This window comes from Chrysochloris asiatica, unplaced genomic scaffold, assembly GCF_000296735.1.
Source record: "Chrysochloris asiatica unplaced genomic scaffold, ChrAsi1.0 scaffold00216, whole genome shotgun sequence".
Classification (NCBI taxonomy): Eukaryota; Metazoa; Chordata; class Mammalia; order Afrosoricida; family Chrysochloridae; genus Chrysochloris; species Chrysochloris asiatica.
The window spans coordinates 5,020,578-5,044,761 of record NW_006408734.1 but is presented as its reverse complement, the minus strand read 5'-3'; the positions used below and the strand labels follow the sequence as shown (position 1 = coordinate 5,044,761).

At 38.0% G+C, this 24,184-nt stretch overlaps 1 pseudogene; it reads right to left on the bottom strand.

Annotated features, from left to right (window-relative positions):
- Positions 1 to 1,053: 1,053 nt before the first annotated feature.
- LOC102814142 lies at positions 1,054 to 23,696 on the bottom strand (annotated as a pseudogene).
- Positions 23,697 to 24,184: the final 488 nt, after the last annotated feature.

Below are 24,184 nucleotides of genomic sequence, written 5' to 3'. Positions count from 1 at the left end.
TTACCTGATTAAACTACACAAATGATGTAATATTTGGGTCAAAGGACCTCTATGGAAGGATCTACCCTCAAAGGCATTCCAGTTTGAGGCTCAATTTCAGAGTAAGACATAACAAATGTTAACAAAAGACGGAGAATATAGACAGGGATTTGGAAATTCCCCACATACTCTGATCCTGATAAAACAAATCTAGGATTGTTTTTGTTTTTATTATTTTTCTTTACACAGTTTCCAAGAGTAGAAGCATAGATAAATAGAAGGCACAACCGTTTTGCTATTTTATTTTGTTGCTGTTGTTACTTAGATTTGGGGGATTTTTTTGTATGTTTTTGGTTTTTTACAAATACAAATTAAACACAGAAAAACTCCACTTCAAAGAATGTTAACAGTTCAAGAGAAAAGCATATCAGTTATATTATAGACATTTAAAACTTATCGCACAATTTAAATGTCAGTGGTAAAAACAGTAGGATTTGTTGTGTGATAGCAAAATAACAAACCTCTAACACTTTTTCATTCCATTTTTAACCACACCAGTGAGAATCAAAATTGTCAATTTTTCCAATGGCAATTTCTCCACACCAGAAGATGACTCTCAAAAGAAGAAATAATTTCATTTTTTCTTGCTTTCAAAATGTTTTATCCAATTCTGTATTTCTTAAAGGCTTTTGAAACACATAGGTAACAAGTAAGAAATATTCCAATGAACGAAACATACCAATTGTCAGTAATGAGCAAGACACATTCCTTTGGGGAAATGGCTGTTAAAAACCAAATCCAGTCTGTATAAATAAGGAAATTCAGTCTTTTTTTCCCCTCTTTAAAAATATGTTTTTCCTAAAATATCATTCCACAAAATTGGAAGTGAAGGACTAAAAGTTCAGGAGAAGAAAGGAGGGTGGGGCGCACACACCATTAACACAAAAAGGAGTAAAAGTGTACAAACATAAGCAGTTTATAACAGATTAAACTCACACGCCAAGATACCAAAGGCTGGCTGAAGAAATTGTCTCTTCTGCAGAAACTGCTATGTGATGACCAGTGAAGAGGGATTCACTGCCTTGGAGCTATGCCTCTTCCCACTCCAAATCCTGGTTTCGGCACCATGCCTTCATGAGGAGGGCCTCTCATTCCACCACCCAGCCCACCTCAAGGGCCTGCAGGAATCCCGCAGGTGGTTATCTCGACTGTTCGCTTCCCGCGCGGCTTGAGTCTTCTTTTCTTCCACATTCAGATGGACTTCACCTCTGAACATGATAGGCCTGTTACTAAGAACTTTCTGAACAGGTTCAGAGTCATCAAACACAACAAATCCAAAACTGGGTTGTTTTCCTCCACTGTTAATGCACAGCTCCACCACATTCCTATAGTTTTGGAAGAAGTCTTTAAGCTCTGATTTATCCACTTCATGAGGCAGGTTGCCAATAAAGAGTTGGTGACTATCAGGATGCCTCACAGTTCTTTGAGGTTCAACATTGCTTGCTCACCAGCCTCACGAATTGGTCTAGGGCCCCTTTGTGGAAGAATATTGATTCATTGTTCTTGCACTCTTTGATTCCTCTGAGGTCTCTGTGGTGATCTGAGATTCAGGCTTAGACTCTGGATGGGCTGTGAAGTTGGACCTTTAACAACATGAGATGGAATCCTAGTAACCGGAACAGCTCCACTGGGAGGAAGATTCTTAGTAGTCACAGATGCTGAAGAAAATGTACTAGAGTCTTACTGTGCCATCTGAGCTATGTCTGCAGGCGCTGGAGAATCCCTCTGCTGAGTCTCCTCAGGAGCACTGTCTTCTAATATTGGCTCCGACTTATCCTCTTGGATTTCAGATACAGGCTCTTGCTCTGGTTCTGGTTCTAGATCAGGCTCTGGTTCCACAACAGGTTCCTCTAAATGTTCTTCTAAGTCAACTGCTGACAGTCTGATCATAGAAAGTTCCAGCGTCATTGCTACCACCTCTGGTGTCTGATGTCTTTCTTCAGGCTCCTCTACTTCTTCCTCAGATTCTTCCTGAGGCTCAGTGACAAAACCACCAAAGACTTCATCTTGGTATCTGAAGATATCATTATGAACATAGAACTTATTTGCAACAGAGCTTTCAGGAGCAAGGACAAATGTCTGCATAAATCTTCGCAAGCCTTGGTTGTTATTAGAGAATAACCCCATCACCTGGACCATCACACCATCATTTAGAGTAGCATGAGTGTCAACACGGTGAATCTTAGTGTGGCAGTTGGTAAAGTTTTGTGACATCACTTTCCCATAGATTTCTTTTTGCCAATAGACTGCATCTGCTGCTTTTCCATTTGATCCAATCCTCCATGAGCATAAGAAGAATTCTTACCATAAAATCTATGTATCATGTCTGGGGCCTGACTCAGCAGTGTATGGTACTGTCTCACAAGTTCCCGCCTGACCAGCAGGGGACTAGGCTTCTCCATAACCACTGCTGAGCGAGAGAGGAACAGGTTTTGCTCCACAACAGGGCAGATGGTAGAGAACCCTAACACAACTGTGTCCACACTGACTTTTACTTCTTGACTTCCATTGTTGTTTAGAGTGAATCAAATAAATCATAATGAAGTCATTAACAATTTCAATCTTTTCTTCATTTATTAGGATGTTATTTATTCCATTTGTGAGGATGTTTGTTTTTGAAGTACAGCCTATACTGAAGGATATAACTTTTGAACTTCATCGAACATTTCTTCTTGGTACAACGGCTCTGTGTATTCCTTCCATCTTCTTTGGATGCATTCTGGATCATTCAATATGTTACCCCTCAAATTCTTCAATATTTCATGTGAGGCTTGAATTATTTCTTCATTCTTTCAGGTTGTGAAATGTTGAGTGTGTTTTTTCCTTTTGGTTTTCTAACTCCATGCCTTTGCTCATTTCATTATAATACTTGACTTTGTCTACACATGTTGCCTTTTGAAATTTTCTGTTTCAGATCTTTCACCTCAGTATTTCTTCCATCTACATTAGAATTTCTATGCTGGAAAGAAGGTTTCAGAGTCTCTTCTGACATTCATTTTGGTCTTTTCCTTTTTCCTATTTTCTTAACGAACTTGTGCTTTCTTTCTGTATTATGTTCTTGATATCATCACACAACTTTTCTGATCATTCATTAGTGTTTAATGCATCAAATTATATTTGAGATTGTCTCCAGATTCAGATGGAATATGTTCAAGATCATATTTTGTTCTCATGCACTTGGTTTAATTTTCTTCAGCTTCAGCCTAAATTTGCATATGAGCAACTGATATTCTGTTCCACAGCCTGTCCTCACCTTGTTGTTGTTGTTTAATGTTTTATTGTGAATTATGTGATAGTTTACATGGGAGAACATTAGCTTTACATTCATCCTATTGTATATTGTTTCATTGTCATGGTTACAATCCCCTCCAAGCATCATCAACCAAGCAAAGGGTATACACTACAAGCCTATCCCCCAGTCATCAGCACACAGCCCCTCTCCCTCCCTGAGTCTAAAGTCCCCATTCTCTCCATCTCTCCGCATCATCGTCTCTGCCTCCATCTATAGCATCACTGCTTCTCTGGGTAGGATCCCGCTCTCCACTTCTGTCTCTTGATGGTCCCAGGGACCACTGCTCTTAGACTGCAAAGTCAATCACGCCCCTGCTTTTGCTACAAAACATCTACCTTTACATTTTCAACCCTCACAATTATTCACTATTGTATCACAAGAAACCTCTCCACATTTCATTTCATCAGCCCCGCCTAGACAGATTGGATACTACTCAGTGGAGATTCTACCTTCCTCCATGCCCTCTGGATCTAGGCTCCCTCTTAAAAGCTTGTAAGCCCATCACTTCTTGCCTTTTTATCCCTTCATTTTGATTATTCAATGTCCAAGTTGCCCATTCCTGTCTACTCTATATATGGAGGGGGTGGGAATGATCCTCACTGTAAAGATTTGTCCCCTTTTTTGAGCTACTGCATCCATAGGTGTAGGTCAAGTTCATCAAATTGTATCAGATCACTCTTTTTTCCCTCTTCTTTCTTCTTCTAGTTGAGCTCTGATCATCCAGTCATTGAAGCCAGGTAAAGTGGCTATTACCTGCAAGTGTGGGTTTTCTTTTGCCTATGCCTTCTCTTCTTATCAGCTAGATGCTTTGCTCTCCACTCTAGCCCTTTGTGGCTATGTCATTGACTCTGGGCCCATGAGTCCCCAAGTCTTGACACACTGCTAGCCTACCAGGTCTCCATGTGGGTTCACTTGGGTCTATTGAATGTTGAAGGGTTTAGCTCAGAGCTTCATTGCTGTTTTTCTCTTACTTCTCTTTATCAGTGAAGAATGTGGTCAGCATCAGAGCATGTATTCCAATTGAGTCTTAGTCTTGGAAGGGGGTTTGCCTTAAGAGGCCCCCTAAATTTGCCTTGATGTCTCCTGGGTGAGCAACTTGCTTGTTCTTGTGGTAATCAGTTGGACTGCCTATATTGTTTTTTATTTTTTCTGACAGTCGTTCTTTCAAGAATTATCTTCTGTTATTCTAGCCACTCCAGGCTGGTCTAATTGTCCTTTCAAGTGGAAATTTCCCACCTCAGAAGATTCTGGATGTGGTTCAGGATTCCACCTATGGTCTTATATAATATAGAGGCTCTGCAGGAAGCCTTCATCACTGAGCACGTTGTAGCCCCATTTTAGGTATTCCAATCAGTTATAGGCAAAAGATGGATTTATAAGCTTTCTATTTTGATATTTCTTGGATATTCCTTTCTCGCCCCCTCAAGTTTCTATTTTATAATTGTATGCCAGGGAAAACAAGATTCAAAAGGCAGCCAACCATCTTAACATTATTTTCCCCCTTTTGCCCATTGCAAACATGTTTCAATCCCTGTATCCCAGAGCCCTGCTGTTCCAAGGTTATGCATACATCATTATTTACCTCTGTCCCACTTAGCCCATGCACACCTGCCTAATTGTTTTCCTATCTGCTTTGTTATTCCAGTCCCTTCCCCGTTATTGTGAATTGCTCCCCATCTAGCACCCAAACAATCCTGTGTCTAATCCTTACCCTGTGCTACACTTCCCCTCCTTCCCCTCACCCTTCCCCCCATCCTCATAACTAGCAAATAATTCCTTCCTCTTTAATATGGGTTATTTTTCTTAGTCTTTTATAGTAGTGGTCCTATGCAGTATTTCTCCATTTGTGATTGACTAATTTCACTCAACATAATGTCCTCAAGGTTCATCCATGTTATGCGGTGGCTTGTAGCTTCCTTGTTATTCTTCAAGGTAGCATAATATTCCATTGTGTGTATGTACCACATTTTTTTATCCATTCTTCAGTTGATGGGCACTTAGGCTGTCTCCTTCTTTTTGCTATTGTAAATAGTGCTGCTATGAACATTGGTGTGCATATATCTACTCATGTTATTCCTTGTATTTCTCCTGGGTAAATACCAAGTAGAGAAATTGTTGAATCCAAAGGTATTCTATTTCCAACCTTCTGATGAAGCGCTATATTGTTGTCCTGAGAGGTTGAACCATTTTGCAATCCCACCAGCAGTGCAGGAGTGTCCCAGTCTCTCAATATTCCTGTCAGCATTTATCATCCTCTATTTTTTTTTTTTTTGCTGTTATTGCTGGAGTGAGATGATATCTCATTGTTATTTTGATTGCATATCTCTAATAGCTAGTGGTTGTCAACATTTCTTCATATGTTTGTTGGCAGCCCAGAGCTCCTCCTTCGTGAAGTGTCTGTTCATGTCCTGTGGACATTTTTTAATTGGGTTATGTGTCTTTTTCTTGTAGAGGTGTTGTAGTTGCCTATATATTTTAGAAATGAATCCCTTGTCTGATGCGTCATTGCAAAAGATTTTTTTCCTGTTCTGTGGGTACCCTCTTTACTCTTCTGGTAAAGTCTTTTGAGGCACATACGTTTTTAAGTTTTAGTATGTTGTTGTTGTTGTTGTTATGTGCCGTCGAGTCGGTTCCGACCCATAGCGACCCTGTACAGGGTTTCCGAGGGTGTAAATCTTTACGGGAGTAGAAAACCTCATCTTTCTCCCGCGGAGCAGCTGGTTAGTATGTAACTATCATCTATTTTGTCTACTTTTGTTTGTGTAGTTTTCAAAATGTTTGGTAGTCTGTGTATTCTCTGAATTAGTACCTTCACATTTGTCCCTATTTTTTTCATTGATGGCCTTTATTATTCTGGGATTCACATTTAGATCTTTAATCCATGTTGACTTGGTTTTTGTAGAAGGCCTGAGGTGAAGGTCTTATTTCAATCTTTTGCATATTGTTTTCTAGTTCTGCCAGCAACATCTGTTGAAAAAAAATCACCTCCCAATGTGATATATTTAGGTACTTTGTCAAAAATCAGTTGGCTGCATGTGGATGTGTTAATTTCTGGATTCTTGATTCTGTTCCATTGATCAATGTATCTTGCATTGTACAAGTACTAAGCTGTTTTGACCACTGTAGCCATGTAATAAATTTTGAAGTCAGGGAGTCAAAGTTTTCCAACCTTATTCTGCTTCTTAAGCAGTGCTTTGCTTATTCTGGGTCTCTTTCCTTTCCATATAAAGTTTGTAATTTTTTTATCCATCTCTTCAAAGAATGTCATTGGAATCTAGATTGAGATTGCATTATATGTGCAAATTGCTTTGGGCAATATTGACATTTTCACAATGTAAAATCTTCCTATCCAGGAGAATGGTACATTCTTCCATTTTTGTAAGTCTCTTTTGGTTTCTTGTAGTAGTGTTTTGTAGCTTTCTTTGTATAAGACCTTTGTTTCTCTGGTTACATTTATTCCTAGGTATTTCATCCATTGAGCAGCTATTGTAAATGGTATTGCTTTCCTAATGTCCTTTTCAGTGCTGTCGTTTTGGGTATAGAAGAATCCAACTGATTTTTGTACGTTGATCTTATATCCTGCCACTTTGCTCAATCTTCCAATGAGGTCTAGTAGCTTTTTTACTGAGTCTTTGGGGTTTTCTTAGTATAGGACCATGTTGTCTACAAATACAGATAGTTTTACTTCTTCTTTGCCCATTTGGAATAATTTTAATTTCCCTGTCTTGCTGTATAGCTCTTACTAAGACTTCCAGAACAATATTGTATAGGAGTGGTGACAAAGCGCATCCTTTTCTGATTCCTGTTCACAGAGGGAAGCCTTTCAGTTTCTCCCCATTGACAGTAATGTAGGCTGTTGGTTTTGTATATATGCTCTTAATTATGTTGAGGAAATTCCTTTCAGTTCTTACTTTGTTGAGTGTTTTTATCAGGAATGGATTTTGGATTTTGTCAAATGCCTTTTCTACATCAATTGATATGATCATGTGGTTATTTTCTTTTTTCTTATTTATATGGTGGATTTTGTTGATCCTCTTTATACTGTTGAAACATCCTTATATCCCTGATATGAATCCTACTTGATCATGATGTATTATTTTTTTGATGTGCTGCTGGATTCTGTTGGCTAGGATTTTGTTGAGAATTTTTGTATCTTGTTTATGAGGGATATTGGTCTATAATTTTCTTTCTTAGTGACATCTTTCCCTGTTTTTTGTATAAGTGTCGTGCTTGCTTCATAAAATGCATTAGGAAGTTTTCCATCCTCCTCTATCTTCTGGAATAATTTGAGTAGAATTGATGACAGCTCTTCCCTGAATGTTTGGTACAAATCATCGATGAAGCCATCTGGGCCTGAACTTCTTTTGTTGGTGAATTTTTTTGATGACCTGATCAATTTCTTCTTTTGTTATGGTTCTATTCAGGTTTTCTACTTTCCTCTGTGCAAGTTTAGTTAGGACGTGTTTTCCTAAAAATGTACCCATCAATTCTAAGTATTCAAATTTGTTGGAGAATAATTCTTCATAGTATTCTGTTATTATCCTTTTGATTTTCTTTGATTCTGTTGTAATACTACCCATGTGGTTTCTAATGTGTGTTATTTGTGTTTTCTCCCTAATTTATTTTGTTACATTTGCCAATGGTCTGTCAATTTTGTTAATCCTTTCAAAGAACCAGCTTCTCGTCCTGTTGAGTCTTTCTATAGTTTTTCTATTTTCTATCTCATTTATTTCTGCTTTAATCTTTATTATGTCTTTTCTTTTGATGACTGTAGGTTCCCTACAGCTTCTGCTGGAGGGATCCAGATTCCTCATGAGCATAATTAAGTGCTCAGAAATACTTATACTTAACAATGTTTTCATAGCTTGTCATGATCCACACAATCGAAAGCCTTTGCATAGTCAATAAAGCATAGGTAAACATCTTTCTGGTATTCTCTGCTTTAAGACCCATCAAACATCAGCAATGATATTCCTCATTCCATGGCCTCTTCTGAATCCGGCTTGAACATCTGGAAGTTCTCTATCAATGTATGGTCATAGCCGTTTCTGTATTACCTTTAGTTAAACTTTATTCGAATGGGATATCAAAGACATTGTCCGATGATTTCCTCATTCCATTGGGTCACCTCTCTTTGGAATGGGCACAAATATGGATCTCTTCCAATCAGTCGGCCAGATAGTTGTGTCCCAAATTTCTTGGAATAGATGAGTGAGTGCCTCCAGTGGTGCCTCACTTTCTTGAAATATTTCAATATTTATCCCATCAATTTCTGGAATCTTGTTCTTTGCCAGTTCCTTCAATGCACCTTGGACTTCTTCCTTCAGTATCATAGGCTCTTGATCCTATGTTATCTCTTGAAATGGTTGAACATTAACCATTTCCTTTTGGTACAGTGACTCTGTATATTCCTTTCATCTTCCTTTGATGCTTTCTGCATCATTAAATAATTTGCCCACAGAATCCTTCAATAATGAATGTTGAGGCTTGATTTTTTTTTTTTTCTTCAGTTACCCCAGCTTGAGAAATGCTGAGCGTGTTCTTCCTTTTTGGTTTCCTGACTCCAGATCTTCTCACATTTTGTTGTAATATTTGACTTTTTCTTCTTGAATTGACCTTTGAAATTTTCTGTCCAGCTCTTGGACCTCCTCATTTCTTCTATTTGCTTTAGAATCTCTGCGCTGGAGAGCAAGTTTCAATGTCTCTTCTGACATGCATTTTGATCTTTTCCATCTTTCTTGTCTTCTTAATGACTTTTTGCTTTCTTCATGGATGATGTTCTTAATGTTGTTGTTGTTGTTGTTATGTGCTGTGGAGTCCGTTCAGATTCATAGTGACCCTGTATAGGGTTTCTGAGTCTGTAAATCTTTACGAGAGCAGAAAGCCTCATCTTTCTCCAGTGGAACAGCTGGTAGTTTCGAACTGCTGACCTTGTGGTTTGCTGCCTGATTCGTAACCACTGTGCTACCAGAGCTCTTCTTGTCTTTGGTCTTTAGTGTGTGATACATTCATATAAAGGTTCCTTATGAGCAAAATTAAGTTTTCTGAAATGCCCATTACTTGCAATGTTATCCACAGTTTCTTGTGATCCACACAGTCGAATGTATTTGCCTACTCAATAAAGCTCAAGTAAACCTCCTTCTGGTAGTCTCTGTTTTTAGTCAATATTCATCTAACCTCTGCAATGATATACCTAGTTTCATATCCTCTTCTGAATAAGGCTTAAAATTTGGACAGTTTCCTTACAATATACTACTATAATTGTTTTTGAATTATCTTCAGCAAAATTTTATTTGCATATGGTATTAATGATTCTATTCAATGATTTTTACATTCCAATGGGTTACTAGGTGAAATGTTACAAATATGGGTCTCTTTGCATTGGGTGGTCAAGTAATTGTTTTCAAATTTCTTGGCATATACAAGTAAGCACCAGCAATGCTGTATATCAGTTTTGCTGAAATATTTCAATTTGTATTCTAATGCTTGGAACCAAGACTTTCAGTATAGCTTGGACTTTTTTTCTTCAGTACTATCAGTTCTTAATCATATATTACCTCTTGAATTTTTTTGAACATTGACCAGTTCTTTTTTTGTTGTTGTTCTTTTAATTTTTTTAAATGTTTTTATCATGAATTGAATGATAAGTTTACATGGGGGAACATCAGGTTTATATTCATTCTATCATATCTGTTTCATTGCAGTAATTACAATCTTCCACATGCTTCATCATTCAACAGTATTTACTTCTATTCCTTCTGGTTTATTTTTGGATATGCACCAAAACACTCAGGAATATACAATCAATCATTCAAACAGCCAAAGGGCATACCCTGCAAGCTTGCTCCCTTTGCACAAAGCTCCTCTTCCTCTATGAGTCTAAAGTCCTCAGCTGCTCTGTCTCTCCATGTCATCATCTTTGCCTCTATCTCTGGCATTGCTACTTTTCTGGGTCAGGTACTGCACTCCACTCGTCTTCTCCCTTGATGGTCCCACAGTCCTCTGCTCTGGCACTGTAAGGTCAACCACTTACCCAATTTCGTTACAAAACTTCTACCTTTACAGCTGCGACAATTGCAATTAGTCATGATAACAATTACTCACGATTGCATTATGAGAGTCTTGTCCCATCTCCTTCCATCAAACCTGTCTAATCAGGATGAAAACCACTCAATGGGGATTCTACCTTCTCCCTCACACTCTGAATCTAAACTCCCTCTTTAAAACTTGTAAGCCAGTCACTTCATGTTTTTACAGCCCCCCTTCTCCCTCATTTTAAGTTGTTGTTGTTGTTGTTAAGTGCCGTCGAGTCGGTTCCGACCCATAGCAACCCTGTACATCTTTACAGGTGTAAATCTTTATGGGAGTAGAAAGCCTCATCTTTCTCCCGTGGAGCTGCTGGTAGTTTCAAACCGCTGACCTTAAGGTTCGCAGCCCAATTCGTAAACACGACGCTCAATGTCTAAGTTACCCATCCCTTTCAACCTTTGTACAGAGGGGATGGGAACGATCCTTGCTGTAAAGATTCTTTCCCTCTTGATTGGTATTTGAAGCTGCTGCATCCATAAGCATAGGTCAAGTTCATCAGATTGTAGCGACTTATACTTGTTTTCTTTAAAAAAAATAAAATAATATATTTTTTTTCCTCTTTTCTTTCCTCTAGTCGAGTTCTGAACATCCAACCATTGAAGCTAGGTCCAATGAGCACTAGCTGCACATTTGGGATTTCTTATGCATAATCCCTCACTTCATATAAATTGGACACTTCACTCTCAGCTCTAGCCCTCTGTGACCAGGTCCTTGTCCATGGGCTCAGGAGTCTCCAGGTCTTACCATACTTTGCGCCAACCAGCTCTCCTCAAACTCCAGGTTGATGGGAGTCTATGTAAATTGGTTGAACTCAGTCCACCTTTTCATTGCTGCTTTTCCCCCACTTCCTCTCACCAGTAGACCAATGTGGTAGCCAGCAAGCTTATATGACTGCTGATGTACTTCCTTTGAGTTTCATTCTTGGGGCAGGGATTGTTCTGAAGTGACTTGATTGCTTGACTTGATGGCTCCTTGGAGAACAACTTGCTTGTTCTTGTATTAGCAAATCAGATTGCCAATTTTGCTTTTGTTTTTCCTTGCTTGTCTTTCTTTCAAGAAGTATCTTCTGTTCCTCTAGCTGCTCTAGGCTGGTCTGACCAGTGCTTTTGGTACAGTGATTCTATATACTCCTTCCATTTCATTTGCTATTTCATGCATCATTCAACATTTTACCCTTAGGATTCTTCAGTATTACAATTGAAACTTGAATTTAATTTTTTTTTTTTTCCTGCAGTTCATTCAGGTTGAGAAATGTTTAGAATATCTTCTCTTTTGGTTTTCTAACTCCAGGTCTTTGCATATGTCATTATAATACTTAACATTTATTCTCTTAACTACCCTTTTAAATTTTTTATTCTGCATTTTTACTTCCTTCTTTCTGTTCAGCTCTTTTGTTTCCACATGTATGTTGCTGTTGTTGTTAAGTCAATTCCAACTCACAGGATGAGAGTTGGAACTCAAGGACCCTGTGTAGGATTTCCTAGGAATGGCTGATGAGTTTAAACTGCCAAACTTGTGGTTTAAAATGACATTTTCGTCCAGGGATTTATTCTACAGCACCACACCAGGACTCTGTATGTATAGTTGATATTTCTGTTGTTGAGATGAGCAAGCCATTTGTTTTGGAAAGTTTAGTCATCTGATCTACAGCATAATTTCTATTACCAAGTCCATATTTTCCAACTACTGAATTTTCATCTTTGTTTCCAACATTTGCATTCCAATCACCAGTAATTATTAATACATCTTAATTGCAAACTTGATCGATTTTAGACTGATGAAGTTGGCATTATTCAATTTCTTCATTATTGGTTATAGTGGTTGGTGCAAAATTTGAATAATAATAGTATTAACTTTTCTTCCTTTTAGGTGTATGGATATTCTCCTATCACAGTGAGCATTGTACTTCAAGATAGATCTGTTTATGATGAATGTGATGCAATTCCTCTTCAATTTATCATTCCTAGCATAGTAAACCATATGGTTGCCTGATTAAGCCAGGTCATTTAAGCTCATTAATGCCTAGCATACCAATCTTAATGTGTTCCATTTATTTTGGGTGAGCTATAACTTTTCAAGTTTAATATTTTTTACGTTTCACGTTCCCATTATTAATGGATGTTTGCATCTATTTCTTCTCATTTTGCATTCTATTCCATAAGCTTTGCTCCATTATCATCATTACAATCAACTGTACTTTGAGGTGACAGCTCTTCCCTAGTCATATTTTTGAGAACTTACAACTTACAAAGAAGATAAACTTTACAGAGGTTTGTAAAGTAGTAATAATAAAAGTGAAAGGAAACAGAAAGAGGAAATGGAGGCTTTTTCCCTGGCAGTATATATGACAATGATCCACTACTAGTCATAAGATTTTCAGTGACACACCATTCAGTAGGGATCCACCTGGCCATCCAAGACTCTCTTGGTCTGGAAGCACCACTGAAATCTGTCCACTATGGGAGATCATGCTGGTATTTTAAATACTTGTGGCAAAACTTCAAACATCATGACAAAACACAAACCACCATAATACAACAAACTGACAGATGAGTGGTGACCTTAATCACATTTTAACAACCTACTCCAAAATGGGACCATACCATATGTATGTCATCGCTGTTGGTAAATACCGTTGAGTCAGTTATAATCCATTGAGATTTTATGGTTCAAACTGACTTTGAAGTCTAGGACATTAGCCCACAGCACCACACCAGGACTCCCTACCAAAGGAATAGAGGTTAGACTTTACAAGACATCACAGAATGCAGGACTGTGGTGAGAAGGGCAATATTAAGTAATTAATTGCTCTCACATATTAAAGGTTAAGTTACATTAGCAGGGTCTAGTTATAGCAGAGCAATTAGAAAAAAAAAAAAAAAATTCAAGCTAGGAAGTTACAATTGGCCTGGTGTAAGTAACAGTGTGTATGAATAATACATCTGTGGAGTTCATTAAAGAAAGCTTCATTGGCTAGAGGATTCATGGTAATAATTATTTAGAAATAAAATATATTAATTAGTGTGATGTTGCACCTGTTCTCATTTCCCAAAATTTAGACAAAAGAGCTTTACCAAATAGGCATATGTTCTTTTGCCATTCCACTTTCTTTTATCATCAGCACTTTAATGAGTGGGAATTCATCCTTTGTCCAATCTTTGTGTGATTAGAATGAACTTTATCTTACTTCTGGTTTTTCTTCAGGGATAGAGCATGTGTCACAGGCTAATGAGATCTTTCTATAGTGCTGAATATTTTTTTATTTTTTTATTTTTAGTGTGAATAGAAAGTAAAGATTTACAGAGCAGATCACCAATTTTACATTCAATAAATCATATACTTCCTTTTGTCTCAATGATTGGAAAATTATTATGCCACTTCCTATGGTTCTTATTTCCATTCCACCCTCCTTCCCTACCGTCCTGAGCTTTATGCTTAGGTAAATGTCGCCCTTCTGATCTTTAATGTTTGAACAATCCATGGTAAACATACTTTATTAATCTGGTTGTTACCCTTATTTACCTGTCTATCATTTAGCTTGAAATTGGGTACTGTTCCAAATCTGAAAGGTGGCCAAGGGCCATCTTCTCATGTTCCTCCAGCCTCTTTTATATGAATAAACCTGGTCATTTTTTTTTTAATTTTAAGATTTATTCTCCATTTCCTTCCACTCTATCCAGAACCTTTGAATGAGATACCTTTCAGAGCAGTTGGTAATAGTAGCTGGGGAGCATAAAGTTCTCTGGTCTCAGTTATACAGACAGAGTTCATGTCTCCCATTAGTCCATCGGACTAGTATTGACATTTGTGAAGGTTGATCTCGTGTCCTAAGCTTTACAAATGAGACTAATTTGTGAGACTGCTCTTTAAACTGCTATAAACAGTGAGTTCTCATTATTGTTGTCAAGTGTGAGGGAGTAGGTCTGATTCATAGCAACTCTGTACAGGATTTCCAATTAATAACTGGTAGGTTTGAATCATCAGCCTTACAGTTAGCAGTTCAGTACTTATCCTACAGTGTCACACCAGGACTCCTCATAATGGTAGAATGTTAAAAAGGTATTAATGTTGACAATGTTGTCATTTCATGGTGAATTATTTTTCATGTGTAGTAGTAATTTATAAGTTTGTGTTTGTTATTAATTTTATGCTTCCTAGGAAAAAACAAAAAAAATACAGAAAGTTGAAATCAAAGATCCAATGAAATAAAATTCATGCTGATATAATCTGATCATATGAACAAAGTTAAACTATAAGTCACATGCTGGAGACTCTTCCATTATTTAAGTAAATCAATGTTCAACCATCGCTTTTGTGTACTGTTATTCTGTGTTTGTTTATTTGTTTATAACTCATATTTAGTTTGTAACTAAAAGTTTTAGAGATAACAAATTCAGATTTTATAAATTATTGCTGTTTTTAAATGCCATCGAGTCTAAGAAAGGCTCATTTTTCACCCACAGAGCAGCTGGCTGGTTCAAATCTCAGATCTTGTCACTCTCACATTCTAAATACATGTTGTAAATTTTATTCATGTATTGGAGATTGGGGACTTGTGAAAATATTATTTTGGTTTTGGAAACCTTATGCAGAGTCGCTATGAGTCGGAACCGACTCCACGGCACATAACAACAACAACAACAATTTTCTTGATATGCCAAATATATTGTTGTTGTTGTTGTTGTTGTTAGATGCCATCGAGTCGGTACCGACTCATAGTGACCTTATGCACAGCAGAATAAAACACTGTCTTATCCTGGGCCAACCTCACTATTGTTGCCACGCTTCAGTCTATCGATGGTGCTACTTGGCCAATCCATCTTGTTGGGGGTCTTCCTCTTTTTCTCTGACCCTCCACCTTAACAAACTTGATATCCTTCTCCAGTGACTGCCCCCTCCTGACAATATGTCCAAAGTATGAGAGACAAAGTTTGGCCATCTTGGCCTCGAAGGAGCACTTTGGTTGGCTGCACTTCTTCCAGAACAGATCTATTCTTTTGGCAGCCCATGGCACTTTCAATATTCTCCTCTGTTGCAGACCGTGTAAGACTAGTCAGAGGTTCGAGGCCCTCTAGGGCTGAGTGTAACAAATGAGGCCACTGGCAGTTAATGGAAAATTGCTTTCATCTTAATATTCAGGTATATATATTAAATTAATACACTGGAGCCTTTGAAAATCCACAGATAAATGTGATATTTTCCTAAAGCCAAGACTAAAGGTTGCAAGGTTAAACCTTTCTCCAAAGGATTAACTAAAAATATCTTAGCTACTTCTCGGTTCTTTGTTCTATAGACAACCCATCCTCCCTAATCCCTTTTCCAGGTGCAGCCCATTCACCTGGGCGTCTCCTGCAGAACTCTCAACTTCCCCCAACTGACCTCAGGGGCTATAGATATGTTAATTGGGCCTGAGAATCCAAGTTGCTGGCCTGGGATTCGAACCAGTGAAGTACAATGTAAAGTTACCTGAATGTCTGGAAAATTACTGATGTTAGCTGTATCCTGTGTTAGTCCCTCCCAGCTTGGTGTGAAACTCCTCCCCTAAATAAAACAGAGGCCTGGGCCTCCCCAGGTGTGCATTACTGGTTGGAAGGCATGGAGTAAAGATTGCGGTGCATTACTGGTTGGCAGGCATGGAGTAAAGATTGCGGTGCGTTACGGGTTGGAAGGCATGCATTAAAGATTGCAGGGCAGTGAGTCGCTGCCTGCAGAGGCCATGATGCCTGTAGTCCCAAGTCTGCCCACCAGTGATGTATCCACCCTGGCTTTGGGGTGCCTCATTGTCTCCCTTCTTCTGTTTGTCTGTGTATTCTTTCGCTATCCCTATCGCCGCTGGATCTCCCCTCCTCGTGAACCAAAAACTCGTGACAACTATGTCGGGGTCAGACCCCAGCACTCCTCCAACAACATAACTCAAAGGCATCAGTTTTCTATGGTCTTCCTTATTCATTGTCCAGCTTTCGTATGCATATGAGGTTATTGAAAACACGATGAATTGGGTAAGGCACACCTTAGTTCTCAAGCTGACATCTTTGCTCTTCAACACTTTAAAAAGTTCCTGTGCAGCAGATTTTCCCAATGCAATACGTCGTCTGATCTCTTGACTGCTGCTTCCGGGAGTGTTGATAGTAGATCCAAGAAGAATGAAATCCTTGACAACTTCAATCTTTTCTCCATTGATAAGAATGTTGTTTATTGGTCCAATGGTGAGGATTTTTGCTTTCTTGACATTGAGATGTAATCCATATAGAAGGCTGTGCTCTTTGATCTTCATAAATAAATGTTTCAAGTCCTCTTCAGTTTCAGCAAGCAAGGTTGTATCATCTGCATATTGTAGGTTGTTAATGAGTCTTCCTCCAATCCTGATGCCACATTTTTCTTCAAAGAACACAGCTTCTCAGAGGATTTGCTCAGCATACAGGTTGAATAAGTATGGTGAAAGAATACAACCTTTTCACATAACTTTCTTAATTTTAAACCATTCAGTGTTCCCATATTCTGTTCGAACAACTGCCTCTTGGTCCAGGTACAGATTCCTCATGGGCACAATTAAGTGTTCCGGAATACTCATACTTCACAATGTTGTCCATAGCTTGTCATGATCCACACAATCGAAAGCCTTTGCATAGTCAATAAAGCACAGGTAAACATCTTTCTGATAGTCTCTGCTTGTAGCCAAGATCCATCAGACATCAGCAGTGATATCTCTTGTTCCATGGCCTCTTCTGAATCCAGCTTGAACCTCTGGAATTTCTATGTCAATATATGATTGTAGCTGTTTCTGTACTACCTTTTAGCAAATCTTTACTCACACGGGATATCAAAGATATTGTCCAATGATTTCCACATTCCGTTGGGTCACATCTCTTTGGGAAGGGCACAAATATGGACCTCTTCCAATCAGTTGGCCAGATAGTTGTCTTCCAAATTTCTTGACAGAACTGAGTGCCTCCTGTGCTGCCTCACTTTCTTGAAAACTTTCAATTTGTATTCCATCAATTCCTGATGCCTTGTTCTTTGACAATTCTTTCAATGCACCTTGGACTTCCTCCCTAAGTATCATTGGCTCTTGATCATATGCTACCTCTTGAAATGGTTGAGCATTAACCATTTCCTTCTGGTACAGTGACTCTGCATAGTCATTCCATCTTCTCTTGATGATTTCTGCATCATTCAATAATTTGCCCAGAGAATGTTTCAATAACAAAAGTCGAGGCTTGAATTTTTTCTTCAGTTCCCCCAGCTTGAGAAATGTTGAGCGTATTCTTCATTTTTGGTTTCCTGATTCTAGATCTTTGCACATTTTATGTAATATTTGGCTTTATCTTCTTGAACTGATCTTTGAAATTTTCTGTCCAGATCTTGGACCTCCTCTTTTCTTCCATTTGCTTTAGCATCTCTATGCTGGAGAGCAAGTTTCAGTGTCTCTTCTGACATTCATTTTGACCTTTTCCTTCTTTCTTGTCTTCTCAATGACTTTAGGCTTTCTTCATGTATGATCTTCTTGATGTCATCCCACAACTCTTCTGGTATTCGATATTTAGTATTTTAATGTATCAAATCTGTTCTTCAGATGATCTCTAAATTCAGGTAGGATACATTCAAGATCATAATTTGGCTCACATGAACTTGTTTTCATTTTCTTTAGCTTCCCTTTGAATTAGCATACGAGTTATTGATGGTCTGTTCCATATTCTGCCCATGGCCTTGTTGTCACTGATGATATAGAGCTTTTCCTTCTTCTCTTTCCACAGATATAGTCAATTTGATTTCTATGTATTCCATCTGGTGAGGTCTATGGGTATAGCCATCTGTTATGCTGCCTAAAGAAGGTATTTAAAATGAACAAATCATTGGTTTTGCAGAATTATAACATGCATTCTTCAGCATCATTTCTATGTCCAAGGTCATATTTTCCAACTACTTGTTCAACCTCTTTGCTCCCAACGTTTGCATTCCAATCACCAATAATGATCAACACATCTTGACTGCATGTTTGATCGAAATCAGATTGAAGAAATTTGCAGAATTCTTCTATTTCATCCTCACTGGCTTTAGCGGTTGGTGCATACATTTGAATAATAGTGGAATTAACTTGGCTTCCCTGTAGGTGCATAGACATTGTCCTATCACAGACAGTGTTGTACCTCATGACTGATCTGGATATGTTCCTTTTGGCGATGAATGCAACACCATTCCTTTTCAATTTGTCATTCCCAGAATAGTAAACCATATGGTTGTCAGATTCAAAGTGGCCAATACCAGTCCATTTCCATTCAATAACGCCTAAGATATCGATGTTTAAGCATTCCATTTCATTTTTGACAACTTCCAATTTTCCCAGATTCATACTTCATACAGTCCATGTTCTGAATTTCAATGGATGTTTACAGCTGTTTCTCTTCAGTTTGAGTTGTGCCCCATCAGTAAATGAAGGTCCTGCTGGCTTTTCTCCCACAGGTTTTACTCCTTTCACATTATCATGGTCAACTACACTTGTGGAGGCATCTCTTCCCCAGTCGCATTTTGAGTGCCTTTCAGCCTGAGAGGCTCTTTTTCCAGCATTGTATCTGACAGTGTTTCTCTGCTATTCATAAAGTTTTCAGTGACTAAATATTTGGAAGTAGTTCATCATCCGTTCTTCCTAGTCTGTCCTTGTCTGGAAGCTCATCTGAAACCCGTTCACTATGGGTGACCCTGCTGGTATTTAAAATACTAGTGGCATATCCCTCAGAATCACAGCAACTCACAAGCCACCACAGTACGACAAACTGACAGACAAGTGGTGGCCATTTGGTTTTAAATGGAAACTGTCACTTTAAATTTCGAGGAGATATGTGCGCCTGCGTAGTAGACCCCTTCTGGGGTGGCTGTGGGGTATCCTTTATTTCAGGTATCCCCTCTAGTCACCAGATTGGAGGTGTGCAGGCAGCGAGAGACCAATGAACAGATGCCAAAAAATGGATGTCCACACAATGGATGTCCACACCTGTATCTCTGCAGTTCTATAAGGCATTTGTGGCTGTTCTGATCCTTCCCCCACTGGTCTCTCCCAAGATGGTAGCTCTGGGAATAGCTGAGCATCTTAATTTAGAAAGCAATGTATTTCTTGATTCTGCTACAAATTCCCCTAGCTGTAAGCTTTCCAATCTTCTAAATATTCCTTTATATGTGGTTCAGAGTTCTAGCACCATCCCCTGAGTCTGCTTGGCCCAGTATTCTGTTTTGTTGGTGATGGAGCTCATCACTGCATGTCTATCCAATCTGCCATCTTGATTGTATGTTCCAAATGTATTCGGAACATAAAAGGTGTAATATTATTGAAATATTATATTTGAATATGAATAATTTTTGGATATGCATTAATTAGGAAACTAGAGACAGGAATTGTGAAGATTTCTACAGAAGAAATTTGGAAGAATAAGATTATTTTGAATGATAAGTGGTTGTTGAGAAGTAGAATCAAATTATTTTTGTAGGTGAGATATTTAAATTACTTCAAAATTCATTAATTCCCTTTATAAAATTTATGTTTAGTCCACTACCTGTACATGTTTTTATGTCCTGCACTTAAAATACTTCCTTTATTGCCTTTACCCCATCTGTTTTTCAATTTTATACTATTTCAAAAAATGTCAAAGAAATTTAGTAAATTAGAATTATTCTTGCTTTTAATTCTTTTAAAAATCATGTAGTTATGCCACAGAATGATATGCATGTATAATTTGGGGGGGAAATTATGAAACAACCACCCAACTTAAGAAGCTTCATTGTAAATATTCTGTTTGCTACTCTTTAATTCTCTACTCTGTTCTCCCCTCACTACAATGCAGATAACTACTATCCTGCACTTCACTATACCTTCTGAAAGCATTCTGATTTGCATGCAGAGCAAATTACTTCTTATTGAAGAGGATCCTTTAGCAAGTTGTTTTAGGAATCATAATAAATTATCATGCTTTCTATTTATCTGAAGACAGATTTTGTCTTTAGTTCTTTAACTAGAGAAACCTTTACATACTTTATTGCTAGCTCATAATGAACTGGTGCCAGCAAGTTAAGCATAGTTTTTGCTGCTATTTGTCTCACTTATATTTACTGTAGAGTCCACAGCTCTTTTAGATTTCTTGTACATTCTTATACACACTCTGTATTTTCTTTCTTGTTGCTTTTACATTTTTTTACTCCAACTTTTTTTTCTAATTGTTGTTATATTTTTATTTCTTTTAAAATGAATATTCTGAGTTTTCTCCAATTATACCAAAACTAATTTTGATGTAGACAGAATAAAAATAATAATAATAATAAAAAGACGGAAGTAATCCACAGTCATTGTGTCAAAAAGAAAGGGTCAATATTCAACCATTTCAAGAGGTTGTTGTTGTTGTTAGGTGCCATTGAGTTGATACCAGCTCTTAATGAACCTATGCACAGCAGAATGAAACACTGCCCGATCCTGGACCAACCATGATAAAGAGTCAATGATACTGAAGGAAAAAGTCCAAGATGCAATGAAGGCATAGGCATCCAAACAAGTCACTGGAATTTGATGGAATACAAATTGACCTCTTTCAACAAAATGATGCATTACTGGAGGCACTAATTCTTCTATGCCAAGAAATTTTGCAGACAACTACCTGACTAATTGATTGGAAGAGAACCATATTTATGCTCATTCCAAACAGGTGACCCGAAGTAAGGTGGAAATCACAGGAATATATTATTATTGCATGGAAATAAAATTTTGCTAAAGATAATACAAACATGACTGAAAATATACATTGCCAGAGATCTTCCAGAGGTTCAAGCCAGATTCTGAAGAGAATATGGAACTAAGGATATAATTGCTTATGTCAGATGGATCTTGCCTGAAAGCAGAGAATAGCAGAAAGATGTTATCTGTGCTTTATTGACTACACAAAGGCTTTCAACTGTGTGGATCATTACAACCTATGGACAACAATATGGAGACTGAGTATTCCTGAACACTTAATTGTGCTCATGAGGAACCTCAACATAGACAAAGATGTATTTGTTCAAAGAGAATAAGGGACCATCAAATGATTTAAAATTAGAAAAAGTGTGCACCAGGGTTGTATTCTTTCTCCATATATACTCTATTTGTATGCTGAGCAAATAATTTGAGAAGTTGGAGTGTATGAAGAAGAACCTGTCCTCATGATTGGAGGAAGACTCATTAACAACCTGTGATATGCAGATGATACACCCTTGCTTGCTTAAAGCAAAGACTAAATAAAATAGTAATGAAGATCAAATATCATAGCCTTCGTATTGGATTGCACTTCAATGTAAAGAAAGCAAAAATCCTCACTATTGAACCAATAAACAACACCATATAAATTGAGAACACATTGCAGTTGTTAAAGACTTCATTTTTCTTTGCTTAACCATCAACATTCATGGAAGCAGTAGTCAAAATAATCAAACAACATATTTCATTAGGCAAATGTGTTGCACAGGACCGCTTTAAAGTGTGGAAGAGCAAAGATGCCAGTTTGAGTACTAATGTGAGCCTGAGCCACGCCACGGTATTTTCAATAACCTCACATGCATGTGAAAGTTGGATAGTGCATAAGGTTGACTTTAGAAGAATTGATGCATTTGAGTTATGGTGTTGGAGTAAAATACTAAAAGTGCCATGGACTGTCTAAAGAATAAACCAATCTGTATTGGAAGAAATACAGCCAGAATATTCCTTGGAAGCCAGATTTAATATGTCATACTTTCAACATATTTTAAGGCAGGACCAGTGTCTGGAAAAGGATATCATATTTGGTAAACTGGAGAGTCGGAGAAAAAGAGGAAGACACCCACCTAGATTGACTTGCACAGTGCCAGCAGGAAATGCAGCAACAATTGTTAGGATGCCACAGAATCTGACAGTGATTCATTCCGTTGTGCAAAGTGGTGCTATGTGTCAGTTCCAACTGAATGGCATCTAATAACAATAATTTTTCATGTTCTCACCATGTATTTGGTTGCATATCCCTCTTTGTAGAATGTTTAAAGTCTGACACTTTGATTAATATGATATAAACACAAGTCTAGCAGTTTGAATTCAGAACCACTCTGAGGCTTTCTGCTGCCACAGATATTCAGAGGTTTGGCAGCCCTATACAGGGATACTATGAGTTGTAATCTACTTCATTACACAAAGTAGCAGTATATATATGTGTGTGTGTATATATATGTATACACATATATGTTGTTGTTGTTGTTGTTAAGTGCCGTCGAGTCGGTTCCGACCCATAGCGACCCTGTACAGGGTTTCCAAGGGTGTAAATCCTTATGGGAGTAGAAAGCCTCATCTTTCTCCCGCGGAGCGGCTGGTAGTTTCGAACCACTGACCTTAAGGTTCGCAGCCCGATTCGTAACCACTACGCTACCAGAGCTCCATATACACACATATATATATAGTTGTCGTTGTTGTTATGTGCCATGAAGTCAGTTTTGACTCATAGCGACACTGTATAGGGTTTCCGAGGCTGTAAATCTTTACAGGAGCAGAAAGCCTCATCTTTCTCCTGAGGAACAGCTGGTAGTTTTGAACTGCTGTCTGTGAGGTTCACAGCCTGATTCGTAACCACTAAACTACCAGAGCTCCATATATATGTATATATACATACATATGTATGTTGTTGTTTTTAAGTGTTGTCAAGTTAGTTCCGACTCAAAGCGACTCTGCATAGGGTTTCCAAGGAACAGCTGGTGAGCTTGAACCACCAACCTTGCAGTTGAAACCATCTTTGCAGTCCAGCGCATTAACCCACAGCACCACACCAGAACTCCTGTATATATATATATATTATTCAGGAGAGAGAGCTTTGTAGACAACAGAAGAGAGATCAAGAGCACGCATTGGTAGCATAGTGGTTACAAAGTGGACTGTGAACCACAAGGTTAGCAGTTCAAAAATCCCAGCTGTTCTCTGGGAGAAAGATGAGGCTTTCTGCTCCCATAAAGATTTATGTCCTCGGAAACCCTGTACAGGGTCGCTATGAGTCAGAACAATATGTATATATATATATATAGTTGATGTTAAGTGCCGTCGAGTCAATTCCAATGCATAGTGACCCTGTATAGGGTTTCTAAGGACCAGCTGGTGAGCTTCCCAGTTTGTTTGAGTGTTGTCAGTAATTTACCTTAGAATTACAGAATTAGGAGTCCCAGATCCAACTTTGACAGTGCCTTGAATTACAATCACACTTCCATCCGCCTTTTCTAGGGAAGGGGGCATCAGGGTCAAAACTATCATGCCCAAGGGCATCAGAGGAGGTTGCCACCATGTACAATGATCTCTTACACAATTTCTTTGAAAAATTATACAAATGATCTTGTTTAAACACCTTAATCTTTCTGACATCTAGAATGTTAAATTAACCCTAAAACATAATTATAAATCTTAAATCTTATTTTTACCTTCACCTATTACTTTCTATAGAATCATTAATCACAACATGTACCTAAACAATACTTGCTATGGTAACTGACAACACAGTTGTTTTCTCATGAATGTTTAAACAAGAAGTATAAAGCTTTGTAGTTAAGAAGAAACAGAACAACTTCCTTATATTAACTTCTCTATACAAAATATCTAGTTATATTTTTACCTATGATTTATTACCACTCTCTTAGCTCTCAATTTTTATCACACTTCTATTCTCCTTCTTCATCAGGATCAAACTGATTATATCCATGGGCTGTTGGTGAGGATTGCCACTATTTGCCCTTAATCAAGTATTC